The sequence below is a fragment of the Dromaius novaehollandiae genome, chromosome 25 (assembly GCF_036370855.1).
Source record: "Dromaius novaehollandiae isolate bDroNov1 chromosome 25, bDroNov1.hap1, whole genome shotgun sequence".
In the NCBI taxonomy this organism is placed as follows: Eukaryota; Metazoa; Chordata; class Aves; order Casuariiformes; family Dromaiidae; genus Dromaius; species Dromaius novaehollandiae.
In genome coordinates, this window is record NC_088122.1 from 7110465 (window position 1) to 7124485 (window position 14021).

The window sequence follows — 14021 nt, forward strand, 5'->3', positions numbered from 1 at the left end:
CGGTAAGGCGAAAACAGTATCCCATGAAGTTAGAGGCCCGTGTTGGACTGGAGCCTATGATTAATAATTTCTTAAAGTATGGACTGTTGAGAGAATGTCAATCCGAGTACAATACTCCAATCCTGCCTGTAAGAAAACCACATTCACAAGAATATCGTCTAGTACAGGATTTGTGAGCTATTAACCAGATAGTGACTGATGTGCACCCGGTGGTACCCAATCCATACACTTTGTTAACAACGATAAATGATTCCAACGTCTATTTTACAGTATTGGACTTAAAAGATGCTTTCTTCTGTATCCCTTTGGAGGAACAAAGTCAGCAATTATTCGCCTTTGAGTGGGAAAGTCCTACAACGAAACGCAAAATGCAGTTGTGCTGGACAGTACTCCCTCAAGGATTCAAGAACAGTCCTACAATTTTTGGTAATGTACTTGCAAAAGAATTAGAATTATGGCAAGGTAAGAAAGAGACCACTACCTTATTACAGTATGTGGACGATATCTTACTGGGGGCAGACACTATTGAAGAATGTAGAGAAACAACCATCAGTTTATTAAATTTTCTGGGAACAGCGGGATACAGGGTATCTCGGAAAAAAGTACAGATCATGAAGGAAAGCGTAATCTATCTAGGATTTGAAATATCCCAGGGGGAGAGAAAATTAGGAATCGAAAGAAAAGAAGCGATTTGTCAGATCGCCCCCCCAAAATCAAAAAGAGAACTCAGGGGATTTTTAGGAATGGCTGGGTGGTGTCGCCTGTGGATACCTAATTTTGGATTAATGGCAAAGCCTTTATATGAAGCTGTTAAGGGGCCGGGAGACTTGCTGGAGTGGACTCCAGAGTGCCGAAAAGGATTTGATGAAATCAAGATTGCTCTCATGAGTGCCCCTGCATTAGGACTTCCGAACCTAACAAAGCCATTTGAGCTTTATGTACATGAGAGAGGGCACCAGGCTTTGGGAGTGCTTGTACAGACTTTAGGAAATTGGAAAAGACCTGTGGCTTATTTTTCAAGACAGCTGGATAAAGTGAGTGCAGGGTGGCCAGGATGCCTCAGAGCAGTTGCAGCTGCTGTGCTGTTAATACAAGAGGCACGGAAATTGACATTGGGACAAAAAGTGACTGTTTATGTGCCACATGCTGTTGCAGCAGTTTTAGAACAAAAAGGGCATCACTGGTTATCCCCAAGTAGGATGGTGCAGTACCAGGCAGTGATACTTGAGCAAGAAGATGTAACCATGAAGGTGTCTAATACCCTTAATCCGGCATCTCTATTACCAGTCCATGAAGAGGGGAGGTTGGCTCATGACTGTCTGCAAACTATTGAGCGAGTATATTCCAGCCGTCCAGATTTGAGAGATATTCCGTTGCAGAATCCAGACTGGGAATTATTTACCGATGGGAGCAGTTTTATAGTAAAGGGAGAAAGAAGGGCCGGATACGCTGTTGTCACTTTGGAAGGAGAAATCGAAGCAAGATCGCTACCAGCAAATACATCTGCCCAGAAAGCAGAACTGATTGCTTTAACCCGGGCTCTGGAATTATCAGAGGGAAAACGAACTAATGTGTTTACAGATTCAAAATACGCCTTTGGGGTTATACATGCCCATGGCGCAATTTGGAAAGAAAGAGGATGGCTATCTTCTCAAGGGAATCCTATAAAATACAGTAAGGAGATTATGGGACTACTCAAAGCAGTTAATAAACCCAAAGAAATAGCAGTAATGCATTGCAAAGCGCACCAGTCCGGACAGACTGACATAGTTAAAGGGAACAAAAGGGCCGATGAGGCTGCAAAAAGGGCAGCATTATCTGTGTCGGTGGCAGCCTTAGTTCCAGAAAGAATGTTAAAAATGGAAATTCCAGTATACACTGAAAAAGAAAATAAATTAGCAGAAATACTGAAATGCATAAAAACTCCCGAGGGATGGTGGGTGACATCTACTGGACAATGTGTGGTAACTTTGCCGATAATGAAGAAGCTGATGAAGCAAATACATGATAGCACCCACATGGGAGCCGAGTCACTTGTTGAAACAGTTAAAAGATTTGCTGTGGGAGTCAGTATGCTAATAATTGCAAAAGGTATTACACAAAAATGTGAAATCTGTCTTAGAAATAATCCCAAGATTCAGAAGAAGCCCCCCCCAGGGGAAGTAAAAAGGGGCTTTATGCCCGGGGATTACTGGCAAATTGATTTTTCTGAATTACCAAAATGTAATGGATATAAATATTTGTTGGTAATTGTTGACACCTTTTCAGGATGGCCTGAAGCTTTCCCGTGCCGTACCAATAAGGCCAGGGAGGTAGTAAAAATGTTATTAAAAGAAATTATACCAAGATTTGGGGTACCAGAAGGGTTTTCTTCAGATAGAGGACCTCATTTTATAGCAGAAATAGTACAGCAAATCTCAAAAATACTACAAATTAAATGGGACTTACATACCCCCTGGAGGCCACAATCCAGTGGAAAAGTGGAAAGAATGAATCAAACAATTAAGAGACAGGTAGGAAAATTGTGTCAGGAGACTCAGATGAAATGGACTGATGTTTTACCTCTGGCATTATTAAGAATCAGAATAACCCCAAGGGTTAGGGAGAAAGTTAGTCCATTTGAGATTCTGTATGGTAAACCTTACACTGTAAATTTAACTGGAAATGAAATTCAAATGCACGTTAAGGGCGATCAAATTTTAAGTGATTATCTCTTGTCTATGGCAAAGGTTCTTACTTCTCTCCGTAGGTACATCCAGTTAAGATCTCCTGTACTTTTAGATTCACCTGTACATTCATTCCAGCCGGGAGATCAAGTATACCTTCGGACCTGGAAGGACGAGCCGTTGGTAGAAAAGTGGAGGGGACCGTATCTTGTACTGCTAACAACAAATACTGCTGTGAAACTGCAGGGAATTGATTCCTGGATCCACTACACCCGAGTGAAAGCAGTACCTCGAGAGACGTGGAAAGCTGAACAAGTTCAACCTTTAAAGTTAAAAATATATAAAGATATTTGAGTTGTATTGAAAGCGAATCGGTTTTAAATTTAGATTGTATTCAGGAAAGAATTGCTTTAATCTGTTTGTTAGGAATAGGGTTAATATTGTTGTTATGGTATCTATGGTATCTGTGTAAAAATGATGTTCTCCCAAATAACCAGGAGAGAAATGTGGTGGTTAGTTTTTCTAAGTTACCTGAGCCAAACAATTAAAGGGAACCAGGAAGGATTTTGGAGCCATAATCTCCATTTGGAAGTAATTACGAAATCTATGAAGATAATTAACCAGAAGGATTGCTGGGTGTGTACCCACTTCCCTGAACATTCTAACAAGGGCTTCCCCCTAATTGGAGTGCCTCTTAATTTTTCCTTTATGGAATTTATGAAACAGATAAGAAATGATAGCGATCAAACGAAATATAATGAAACAACCGAACAGGAATGGGAAGTCCAGAGTGTGACAGGAGATTATTATCAATGTGTCCGAAGATGTAATAATAGTAATAGATGGTGGGAAAAAACTGTACCCTATGGAAAGCAACCGATCAACTGTACTGGAGCCATTAAGGTGGGAGGTTATAAAAATTGCTCTCATATACCTGAAATAGGTTATAAATGGCCAAGTAAGGAACTAAATGGGTGGCATGTTCCGAAAGGTAGTGGATGGTATTGGTTGTGTGGGAACAAGGCACGAAAAGTGCTACCTCCTAATTGGTCAGGGACGTGTACTTTAGGGGCAATAATCCCTAATGTTACTATAAGAAAAGAACTAAGTAATAAATATCAAAAATCCTGGCTAAGAACATTCATGAGGAGACAAAAGAGGGTCAATAATCCTTTAATGGATCGACCTACTCGGTTTCAGTCATTCGTAAGGTGGCTGTTTCCACAATTGGGAGTGAGCGAACTTGAAAAAGCAATAGTAAATATTTCAGCAGTTATTGAAAAAATAGGGAATAAAACCTCTGATGCCATTGCAGCTTTACAAGAGGAGGTTTCAGAAATTGCTAAAATAAGTACCCAAAACCGAATGGCTCTAGATATGTTATTGGCATCTCAGGGAGGAGTATGTACAGTAATAAATACTAGTTGCTGTGTATATGTGGATCAAAGCGGGAGAATTTCTACCGATCTAAATGAAATCTGGAAGCAGACTGAAATCTTACATGAGGTTCAGAAAGATGATACTTCTTTCGGATTTGAAGAAATATGGAAATGGTTGACTTCCTGGTTCCCTGATGTGAGCTCATGGGTTAAAAAAAAAATGTTTAACAATTCTAGGATTGATGCTAGTAATTTTTGTATGCGTTTATGTAGTGATTCAATGTATTTCTAAGTGTTATATGAAACTAATATGGGAAAGATTTTAAAAGAGTGAGACTAATATGAAAATGATCATATAAGTCTCAAAGGGGGGAATTGTTACAAGGCAACCCTGAGAAGCTCAGAAAGAATGTTTGAAGTAGGTAGATTTGGATAATTTCTATCTTAGATAGAATTTGCTTAGCATGAGTAGCCGCACACTTGCTTAGCATAAGTAGCTAAATTTGCTGAAGCCTTAGGCCGCGCTCCTAGTTCGTTAAGAAAAGGCCTCAGAGCTGGTGCAGGCTGGAAAGATAAGGGAGTTACAAGCAGTCTGCATTCCTGTGCCCCACTCTCCAGAAGGGAGGATGCCAAGGCTGAGAAATAAGGCCTGTTTGGGTGCCAGGACCTTGGGAAGCAAAGCCTCCTCTCACTGTTGAAACAGTGTTAATTAAGGGGTCTGGATTATGTCCTCTTCGTCAGGACCTTGGGAGATAACGTCTACTGACCTAGCTGGGGCAGTGTTAATTGATCAGGACCTTGAGAAGCAGGGGTGGGACCCAGGGAATGAAGAAATCACTAACCAATCAGTGTACAAGGGAAAGTCGCAAATCTGGCAATTTGTTTGTATAAATGCTACCTGAAAAGTTGGGGGGGTGTGCTTGATTTGTGGGAGACCACCAAGCACCCAGGCTTGCGCAACTCTGAAATAAATAAATAAATGTCTCTCCTGAGTGTGTAATTATTGGCTCATTGCACACCGGGCAACGAATCCGCTTTTCGGACAACACCGGGAGCCGTCTGCGAAGTAAACAACCTCGTGCACCTGCACAGGGTAAAAAGAGTGCGAAAAGGGCAGAAGGGCGTCTCTAGGGCACGAACCGCACGTACTCATTTGCCATCTGCGCATGAGCAGGAGACCCCCAGATGCCCCAGCCCGTTTCTGGAAGGTTCCGAGAGGGCGGACTGTGCATGACGGTTAATCTGCATGGGAAGCGAGGAAGCACCTCCCAGAGGCCGGGCAAGAACCTATAAAAACTGCAGACTGGGGGGGGGGGGGGGGGATAATTGTTTGTGACGACTGAGGAACTCGAGTGGAGTCAGCGGAACCGGATGGGTGTTTCCTGCCGCTGCCGCCCCCCCCCCCCCGCCACCGAGACACCCAGGAGAAGAGGACCAACGGGACGCCGCTGGATCCACGGGTGGTGATATCTATGTTTCTCTCTGTCTTCCCCCTTTCCTCTCTTTTTCCTAAACGTGTGATGCGGGATGTGTCTAGTTAGTTGATTCCATTTTGCCTTAATAAATCTTAAAACTGGTTGGTTGGTGTCGTTTCACCTTAGTTCAGTCCAAGGGCATCACGAACTTGGTCGTTTGGCCCCAAGGGGAGGGAGGTCGTCCTGATCGACACTCTTCGGGCTGCGACAAGTGTCTAGTGTAACAATTAAGTTTTTAGTGATTTGCTCTGTGTTGCCCAGAGAGGTGGTGGAGTTTTCTTCTGTGGAGATATTCAAAACCCAGCTGGATGCGATCCTTTGCAACGTGCTCTAGGTGACCCTGCTCGAGCAGGGGGGGTTGGACCAGATGATCTCCAGAGGTCCCTTGCAACCTCAACCCTTATGTGATACTGTGATTTTATGTGTTAATTACAGTGGTTTTTCTTTTCTATTCCACTGCTATTCTCTCTTAATAAGTGGAAACTATTGACTCCAAACAAGTTAATCAGCTGTAAGTTTCTGAAAATGTTACAGAAAATATTATTATATATAAAATAACTGTTTAAATAACGACACCTGTTAGTGAAATACAGTTGATTTTCTCCTCTGTTAGGCACTGGGATTAGAAAAGAATAATAAGCATTTTGTTCCATGAATTTTAGTTCTCACTGGCCCATTAATTTTTGTGTTGGAACAAAGCTTTCCAAGCAGGTATAACTAAAAAAATGTTCAGAATGGGAGAAAACCTCTAAAATCATTTGTCTTCACTTGGATGAACAAAATGAAATACCAGAAACTGGACAGCAAAATCCTGATAATTTATGGCTTTTGACCTGGTGATGATAAGTGTTCATAAGTTAATGTGGTTAGGTACATTTTAGTCCATAATTAGCAAATAAACTTCTGATCTGGCAAGTTCTGTGCATTTGGGTAGTTCTACTGAATCAGCATTATAGACACCTTATAAAAGTCTCAGATACATCAGTAAGTTACTTTGTCAGATTCAACCATGTTAGCTGATTAACATGCTTTATTTAACTGTTTTGGCTAATGCACAGTGGTAAATGGTATGGATATCTGAGCTCAAAGCAAAAAACATTCTAACTTATTTGAGACAATGAGAAAATACATGTCGCTATACAATTACTGACTTTTTATCAGTCAGTGCCAATATATGTAGGATTATTGGGAAAAATAAAAAAAAGCTACAGCAGTATTAGGAATGCTGAACATATTAATCTTTTTATCATAAGACACTCCAGTATCAACAAACTGAGTATCTTATTGTTTGCTAATGTAATGGACCTTGCAAAGAATAATTGACTGTCTTCATCTTTTTTTTTTTTAAGTTCTTCATGTTTCATCATAGTAAGTCTGAAAGATTTGTTCTTATTTTACCATAGCTTATATCAATGGACTAAGAAGATTAGACTTAAGTGAGACATAGCACACATTTAAGGAAGTGACAGATTGTCATTACAAAATTGTCAGTGGCTTCATATATGTATATACTTAGATATATAAAAATGAAATCCACCCCCTCATAATCCATCACAGGCCCTTTTATAGTATGTGCTTTTATCACCCTTTCCACAAGCGTTATTTCCAAGGAACTTTTGAGTAGTTAGATTCTGAGTCTTATAGTCTGACTGAGATATCCCTCACAACATTGTAACAACATTATATCCCTTCTTCTGTATAAATGTACAATTTGTGGATTGTTCTAGTCTAAAAGCTTTGTTTGGTATGTTACCTGCCTGACAAAGACAGTGCACACAGTCAGAGCAGGCTCAGAAGAAGTCCGGTTATAAATGGATTCCCAGTCAGTGGAATACAAAGAGATTCACCAAAGAATTTCTTTGGCTTTTGTTTCAGTGGCTGTATAAATTGTGAGGCCAAGACCCCAAAGCTGGAATGGTTAATTAGAGGCAAGTGATGAATTTAAAACTGATAGTTTCAAATGGTTGAAAATTCAGCTTGAGGCAGTTCAGAGATGTATGTAGGAAAGAAAAACAATCTAAATGGCAAAGATGAGTTAAGAGGTTAAAAGGAGAAGTTACAAAATTTTGATGGGCTTGGATTCTGTTTTGCTTCAGTACATTTGCTCTGAATAAGCATTTACATTAAAGCCACCCATTTTGTTTGCTAAATGTAGCAAGTTAAAGTTATTTTCCAGCTTAAGAGTGTTTTCAGCTTGCTATAAATTTAATTTTCAGACTTTAATTCTGTATTTTTGTACTTGTCAGTATTTTTCTGACCTACCCAGAAAACAATAGTTCAGAGGGATTTTTAAAAAATAGAAATGTAAATTTATTATAAAATTTATAATATTTTATATTATAAAATTCATTATAAAATGTCAAATCCCATTTAAAATATATACGTATGTATGTACATCTATGTACATATATACACACACACATATATATACTGCCAAATGCCTTGCCAAAGAAGTAGGCTTTAGGCAGTGTGGCTCACCAGTCTGGTATCTGCTCAAATGGGAGATCAGTTCAATTGCTTCTGTACATTTTAGTCAGGTATAGGAATTAATATAGGCATAGGAATAACTATATTAACTGCTCTTGTTTAGAAGCATACACAATAGAATAAGCCTGTTTGCATATACATGCTACAGATTTATGTATAAGAGGTTTGGATTATGTAGGTTAATGTATTGGTACCCACTTTCTGTCAAAGCACTTGTATTGATAGACTTATGGAGCTTGTGTGTTGGCCCTCAAAGAGTACTTTTGGTAATATGCCATATGGAAAAATGAAAAAATGTGGAAAAGTTTGTAACTGGATTTGCAATTTAAAAGAATTGTAAGAATGCTAAGACACTAGATGTGCAGAAGACATGAGTGGGCTGAAAGGTTAAGTACTCTGCTGATGCAGTGTATTTTTAATATTGATCTTGAAACTACTGCATTCATTAATGAATTAGGGAGGAGAACTTTGGAATCTGCCAATGAAATCAACAAAGTTACTGATGATTGACAGTTAAATGGTAATAAATCTATACCCGCAAGGATAAGAATATCATAAACAGCCTTGATAAGTCATGGAATGTAATAGGATGAAATCTAATACTTCAGTCATTCATGATTTTAAATACACGCGCACGCGCACGCACACGCACACACACGCACGCACACACACACTCTTCTGCTATAAGATTGGAACTCAGACATTGCAAAGGCAGGGGTGGAGAAAGATTTAGTTACATTAACAGTTGTAAGATGATTGAGAGACAGTAGTAGAATTTGTCCAGGAAAAGGCAAATACAGCTTTTGACTGTATCAGATGAATTATGTGCAGTAGAGATTGGAGAGCATAAATGCCATTGTACAAACTACATACCAGGAATACTGTGCTATTTTAACCATATATTTTGGAAAGAAGAATTCAAAATAAAATAGGTACAGGATAAGCCACTGTAATTCTTATGGTAAAGAAGAGCTTGTCTCATGAGAGACAGCTAAGTACTATGTGGCTTTTTTGCTCAGCAGAAGGTTTGATGTGGGAAGTAATAGTTCTCTATAATTAGATGTTGGGCTTGGATAAAAAATGAGGACATAATGGCTCTTCAGAAACTAAAAGCTGTTGTAGTAGCTGGGGTGAGCTGATAATATCACTATATTAGAATGAGCACATCCAGTGGTGAATCTGTGTAGTTTGGTTTTAAGCAGAGTGGGTTGTAGATGGGTAATTACTGCTGAATAGAGCCTTGTGCTTGCTTCCTACAGGAATTACAGAAAACTGCATGCTAGAACTTAGTGAAATATGTCTTTCAAACGGGGAAAAATAATTGTAAAAGTGTGTGTACTGATTCAGTATTTGTAAAGGCCCTGAAAAATGATTTAGACCAGCTTTTTGTCTGCGAAGTGAACCATGCTTCTCTGTAGTGCTGTAGTACAAAGGAAAACAGTTATTAGCAGATGCAGTCCTTAGGCAGCTGCCTGTTTCTGTTGCCTGCTATAGATCCAGTAAGGCCATTGTCACTTGAGTTAAAGAAGAAAATGAAACCTGTGGTTTGAACCTCACTCTTCAGAGGCAACAGGAAGGGGAAGACTTACCAGTGATGCTCACAGCAGGATTAAGGGCTGCTTACACACAGTGTGACAGAGGACAGTGAAGCTGTACTTTTGCTTTACTAGTGCTTTCAGCTCTGGGAATTCTGCATGTTCACAAATCTGGAATAGTGCTTTCTTAAAATTTTCATAGGTTAATAGGATAATTCAGGTTGGAAGAGACCTCAGCAGGTCTCTAGTCTAACCTCCTGCTCAAAGCAGGGTCAGCTAATAGATCAGACCAGGCGGCTCAGGACTTTACCCATTGGTTCTTGAAAACCTCCAAGCATGGAGACTGCACAAGCTCCCTGGGCAACCTACTCCACTGCTTGGTTGTCCTCATGCAGAAAGAATTTTGCTTTATGTCCAGTCTTGTTCCAATTTCTACCTGTTTTTTCTCGTTCTCCTGCCATGCAACACTGCGAAGAGCCTAAGTCCATTTTCTTGATACCACCCCTGTAGGCACTGGGTGGGGGTGGGAGGGCTGCCCAAAACCAGCTCTCCTCCAGGGTGCACAAGCCCAACTCTTCCAACCTCGGCATCCTGGTGGCCTCTGCTGAACCTGTGTGTGAACCTGATCTCCTCCAATACAATTAAGTGCAAAGTCAGTTCCACAAAGGAAAAGACGGTCTGTTCTTTAAATGGTATTTTAAAATACAAACCAGTTACAGAAAGTATTTGGGGAAAAAATATGTTCTGTATATTTAAAAAAAGATGAAATTCCTTGCAGATCTTTGGAACACGACTTGAATCACTGCTTAGTGCCACTCTCTCCTGTGTAAATTAGTCAGACATTACAGAAAAACCCTGTCAAAACAGCTCTTTCCTCTCTTCTAAATGAGAATTTTCTGACAGCTTTTGTGTGTGTGTGTGTGTGTGAATGTGCAATTTTGTAGAAAGTACTAGCTATATATATTATTGTTAAGAGCCACATTTCCTTCAGGAAACAATAATCTACTGAGTTCACTGGGATACCCAACACCTACCTCTAAATTAAAAACCAAATAGTGTCCTACCTAATTACCTCCTTATCCTTGCTCCTTTAAGAAGCAGCACTGCTTTTTTAGAGTTCCTATATTCTCTACTGAGAGTATGTGAATATAGAAATATAATCCTTCATATTTCGTATTCTTTGCCAAGTCTTTAGATAAACACTTTGTGAACACTTAGCAGTGCCTGTAATTGTCCAAATGAAATCATTAGCTGTTTACTCTCCAGCTACTACCTAAATCTCAGTTAGCTTCACTAAGTTAAACGTCCCAAGACAGAAATAGAGATCTGGGCCTAATAATCTTTTTATACAGAGAAATTATTATGGACTAAAGTAGGACAGAATTTTCTTTGTAACAGATTACTGGCCATGTGACTGTGTGTATACTGTGCTGAACTGGGAAAGGATGCTGCTATTTCAAAAAGCGGCTATTTTCTATGTTTTAAGTTCTACTTTTTAATTTTCATTTGCTGAATGCTTTTTTAATGGTTTCACTTTAGATAGCCTCATATTATCCTATTCACTTGGTAATTTCTTTTTGTTTGTTTTATATGGTTGGTTTTCCCCTGTTGGACAGAATGTGATGATTGACAAATGACATCATTGTAAAAAAAAAAAAAGATGTTACTGTCTAGAAGGAGCAGCTATACTGTATATAAATGAGGCCAGTCATGAACAGCTTTTCCAAAAGAACTCCAGGTACAGATGACTCTTAATACTCTTAATACAGTCCCTTGAAGGTGTCATCTGTACTGCAGTTCCAGTATTTCTCCCTTGAATTTTGTTTGTTTCTTCCTCTCAAACACACCAGAATTTTTTCTTTAGTAAAGAAATACAATTAGATGAAAAATATTTTAAGTTATCTGGGAAAGAGATTAATAACTCTTCCTCTTGCCTGATCAAGAATGGTATAAGATCATAAACACAATGACAGGTGTGGATAATTACTTTTAAAAATGTTATGAAGGCCTGTGTTTCAGCACTGCCAGGATGCCCTTGTGAAGAATTGAGTCCCACTGTAATGCAGTACTAAAGAAGAGGAAGCTTCGAGCCTAATTCTTACAGTAGTAGTTTCCAAACTTTGGTCTGGCCAGATGAAGGATTATGGGAGCATCCAGACTAAATTTCTTCAGTGCCGCAAACTCTTAATGTTGCTTTTGGTAACAGGTAACTCTGTCTGACCTGTCTCTTCTGAAGTTGTTCATAATATCGTAGTCGGTTGAACCAGCATACACCATGTGAAAGCAACTACTAGTTACGTAGCTGTAATAACAGAATAGACTGAATAAAGTACAACATCCAAACTACATAGCTCTTTTTTTCTGAGCAGTGATAGATCTGAGATTATGCTTAACTACACATGAAGTTGGTCAGTGAAGAAAGCCTTTTTTTTAACTAAAAATTTCCAGAGTTTGAGGTGCCATGAAGCCAATGGATGCGATCTAGGAACATCTGAAAATGAACTGTGCTTGACATTAGCTTTCCAAGGGTGTAACTCATATTTTTGTCTTTTGTTGTCCTGCCCAGATGCAAGTTTCCTTAGTCCCTATTCACTATAATGCATCCGTCAGGATAAACGTAACTTCTATAAATACATTGGAGTATTTAATGTGATCTGGGGGGACTTGTGGCATATTTTGGTCGTGCTGTAGAAGCATAGTATTCTGAATATATATTTTTGCATATCCTCTTTATACTTTATAAAAGTGTATATATAAAAATCATAGTAATGCTCAATTCAGTGACAAATTGGGAAGTGTGTGTCGGTCTGTCACTTGCTACTTTTCTTCATCCTCTGAATATGCATTTTTGGCCACAGTACTGCACTTTAGCTATCATTTAAAAATTCAAACTTTATTTCCGTTTTAGTTTCTAAAAATGCAGCTTGCGTTTTCAATACCTGGTACAAGTAATATACATTTTAAATACCCCTTATTGAAAATGACAGTTGTCAACCTCGTCGAAGTTTGACATATATTATAACTGACATTCTCTGGTGAGGACTTTCCTTCAAATTCTAGATGTATTCAGTTTGAAAACTTGCGCACAAGTTTATTCTTCATTACAGAGCTGGACAGAAAGGAATAAATAAAAGTTAGTAGATAGTTTGAAAAATATTATCTTATTTTCTCATTACTATTATAGAAACAATATAGGTATATTGAAGAAAAAGGAACAGATAGAAAATAAGGAAAAGTGGAATTTATGCTGAAAACGATATATCTGATGTTTGCGTAAGCAATTCACAAAATGTAAAATGTAGCAATGGTAAAGCACTCCGTAGGGTTATTTATTGAAATATTGCTGGAATATTGACAGTCTAAGACAACACTTTTTCAGTCATAAATGCATAAATATCCTATTCCTGAGCTTTCAATTTTTTTTAACTCTGCGTTCTTTTTCATATAGCATTAGACAGCGTAGTATCCCAGATCTGTATCATTGCATATCTAGAGTCATCTAAAGAAAATGCAAGCATAAAGTCTTCATTAAAAAAACAATTAGACCACCTGTGTTACAGGAAGAGAGTTCAAATTTCCCAAGGGAGACCACTGTTTCCTCATCTCACTTGAGGTGGTTTCTTCTATTCCTTTCTAGTGTTCACTGTTGTTTAGATCTTAAAAGACGGCAGTCACTTTCCCAGTGCTTATCAGATAGGACATGCCTACATTATAGAAGAGTATCTATTTTAAGTCTCTAATCCAGTTAAAGTAGCAGGTGTTTCTGAAAGTTCAGAGCCTGTGTTTGCAGTCGCCAAAATGCAAGCCCAAAGTGAGAGCAGACAAATCTTTTGAAATAAGACTGGGTTTGACTCCCAAGAGCAAAATAATGGTTCTGCTTTATCAGTATTATGTGTAGGTAGAGCTGAGCACATGGAATCAAACTGAGTTAATCCTTGCTAGATATCTTTGTACAGTTTTAAATAGTGCTAAGCAAGGAAGTGAAGCTGTATACTTCTTAACTGACTCGATTTATGATGTTCTCAGACTTTATATCAGAGTGAATCTTAAAACATGATGAAAATATTTGGTCCAATTAAGAAACAATTTGTCTTTTCTAGCCTTTCCTCTTACCGTATTATTTTGGAAAGAGATAATTTGAGGCAATATGAAAAAAATCCTCTCTGATTCTAGCTGGTGGATTAATTAAGCTTGGGGAAGTTAGACATACCATCAAAATGTTTGTTTGGACAATCCATAAAGTCTATTCATTACTCATTTCAAAGCATGCATTTTTTTTCTACTACTTAGACTATATTTTTAATATGAGCCATGCTGTATCAACCAGAATCTTCATGCAATGGATACTGCGGACCTCATAGAGCATTCAGTCTTTCCTAGTATTTTTAATCTTGTGCACAAGATTTTTATAATATGCTCGCTGATGCAATGTTACAATCCATAGGCTTATTGTCAATCATAATTAAGTTTCCTCTTTTT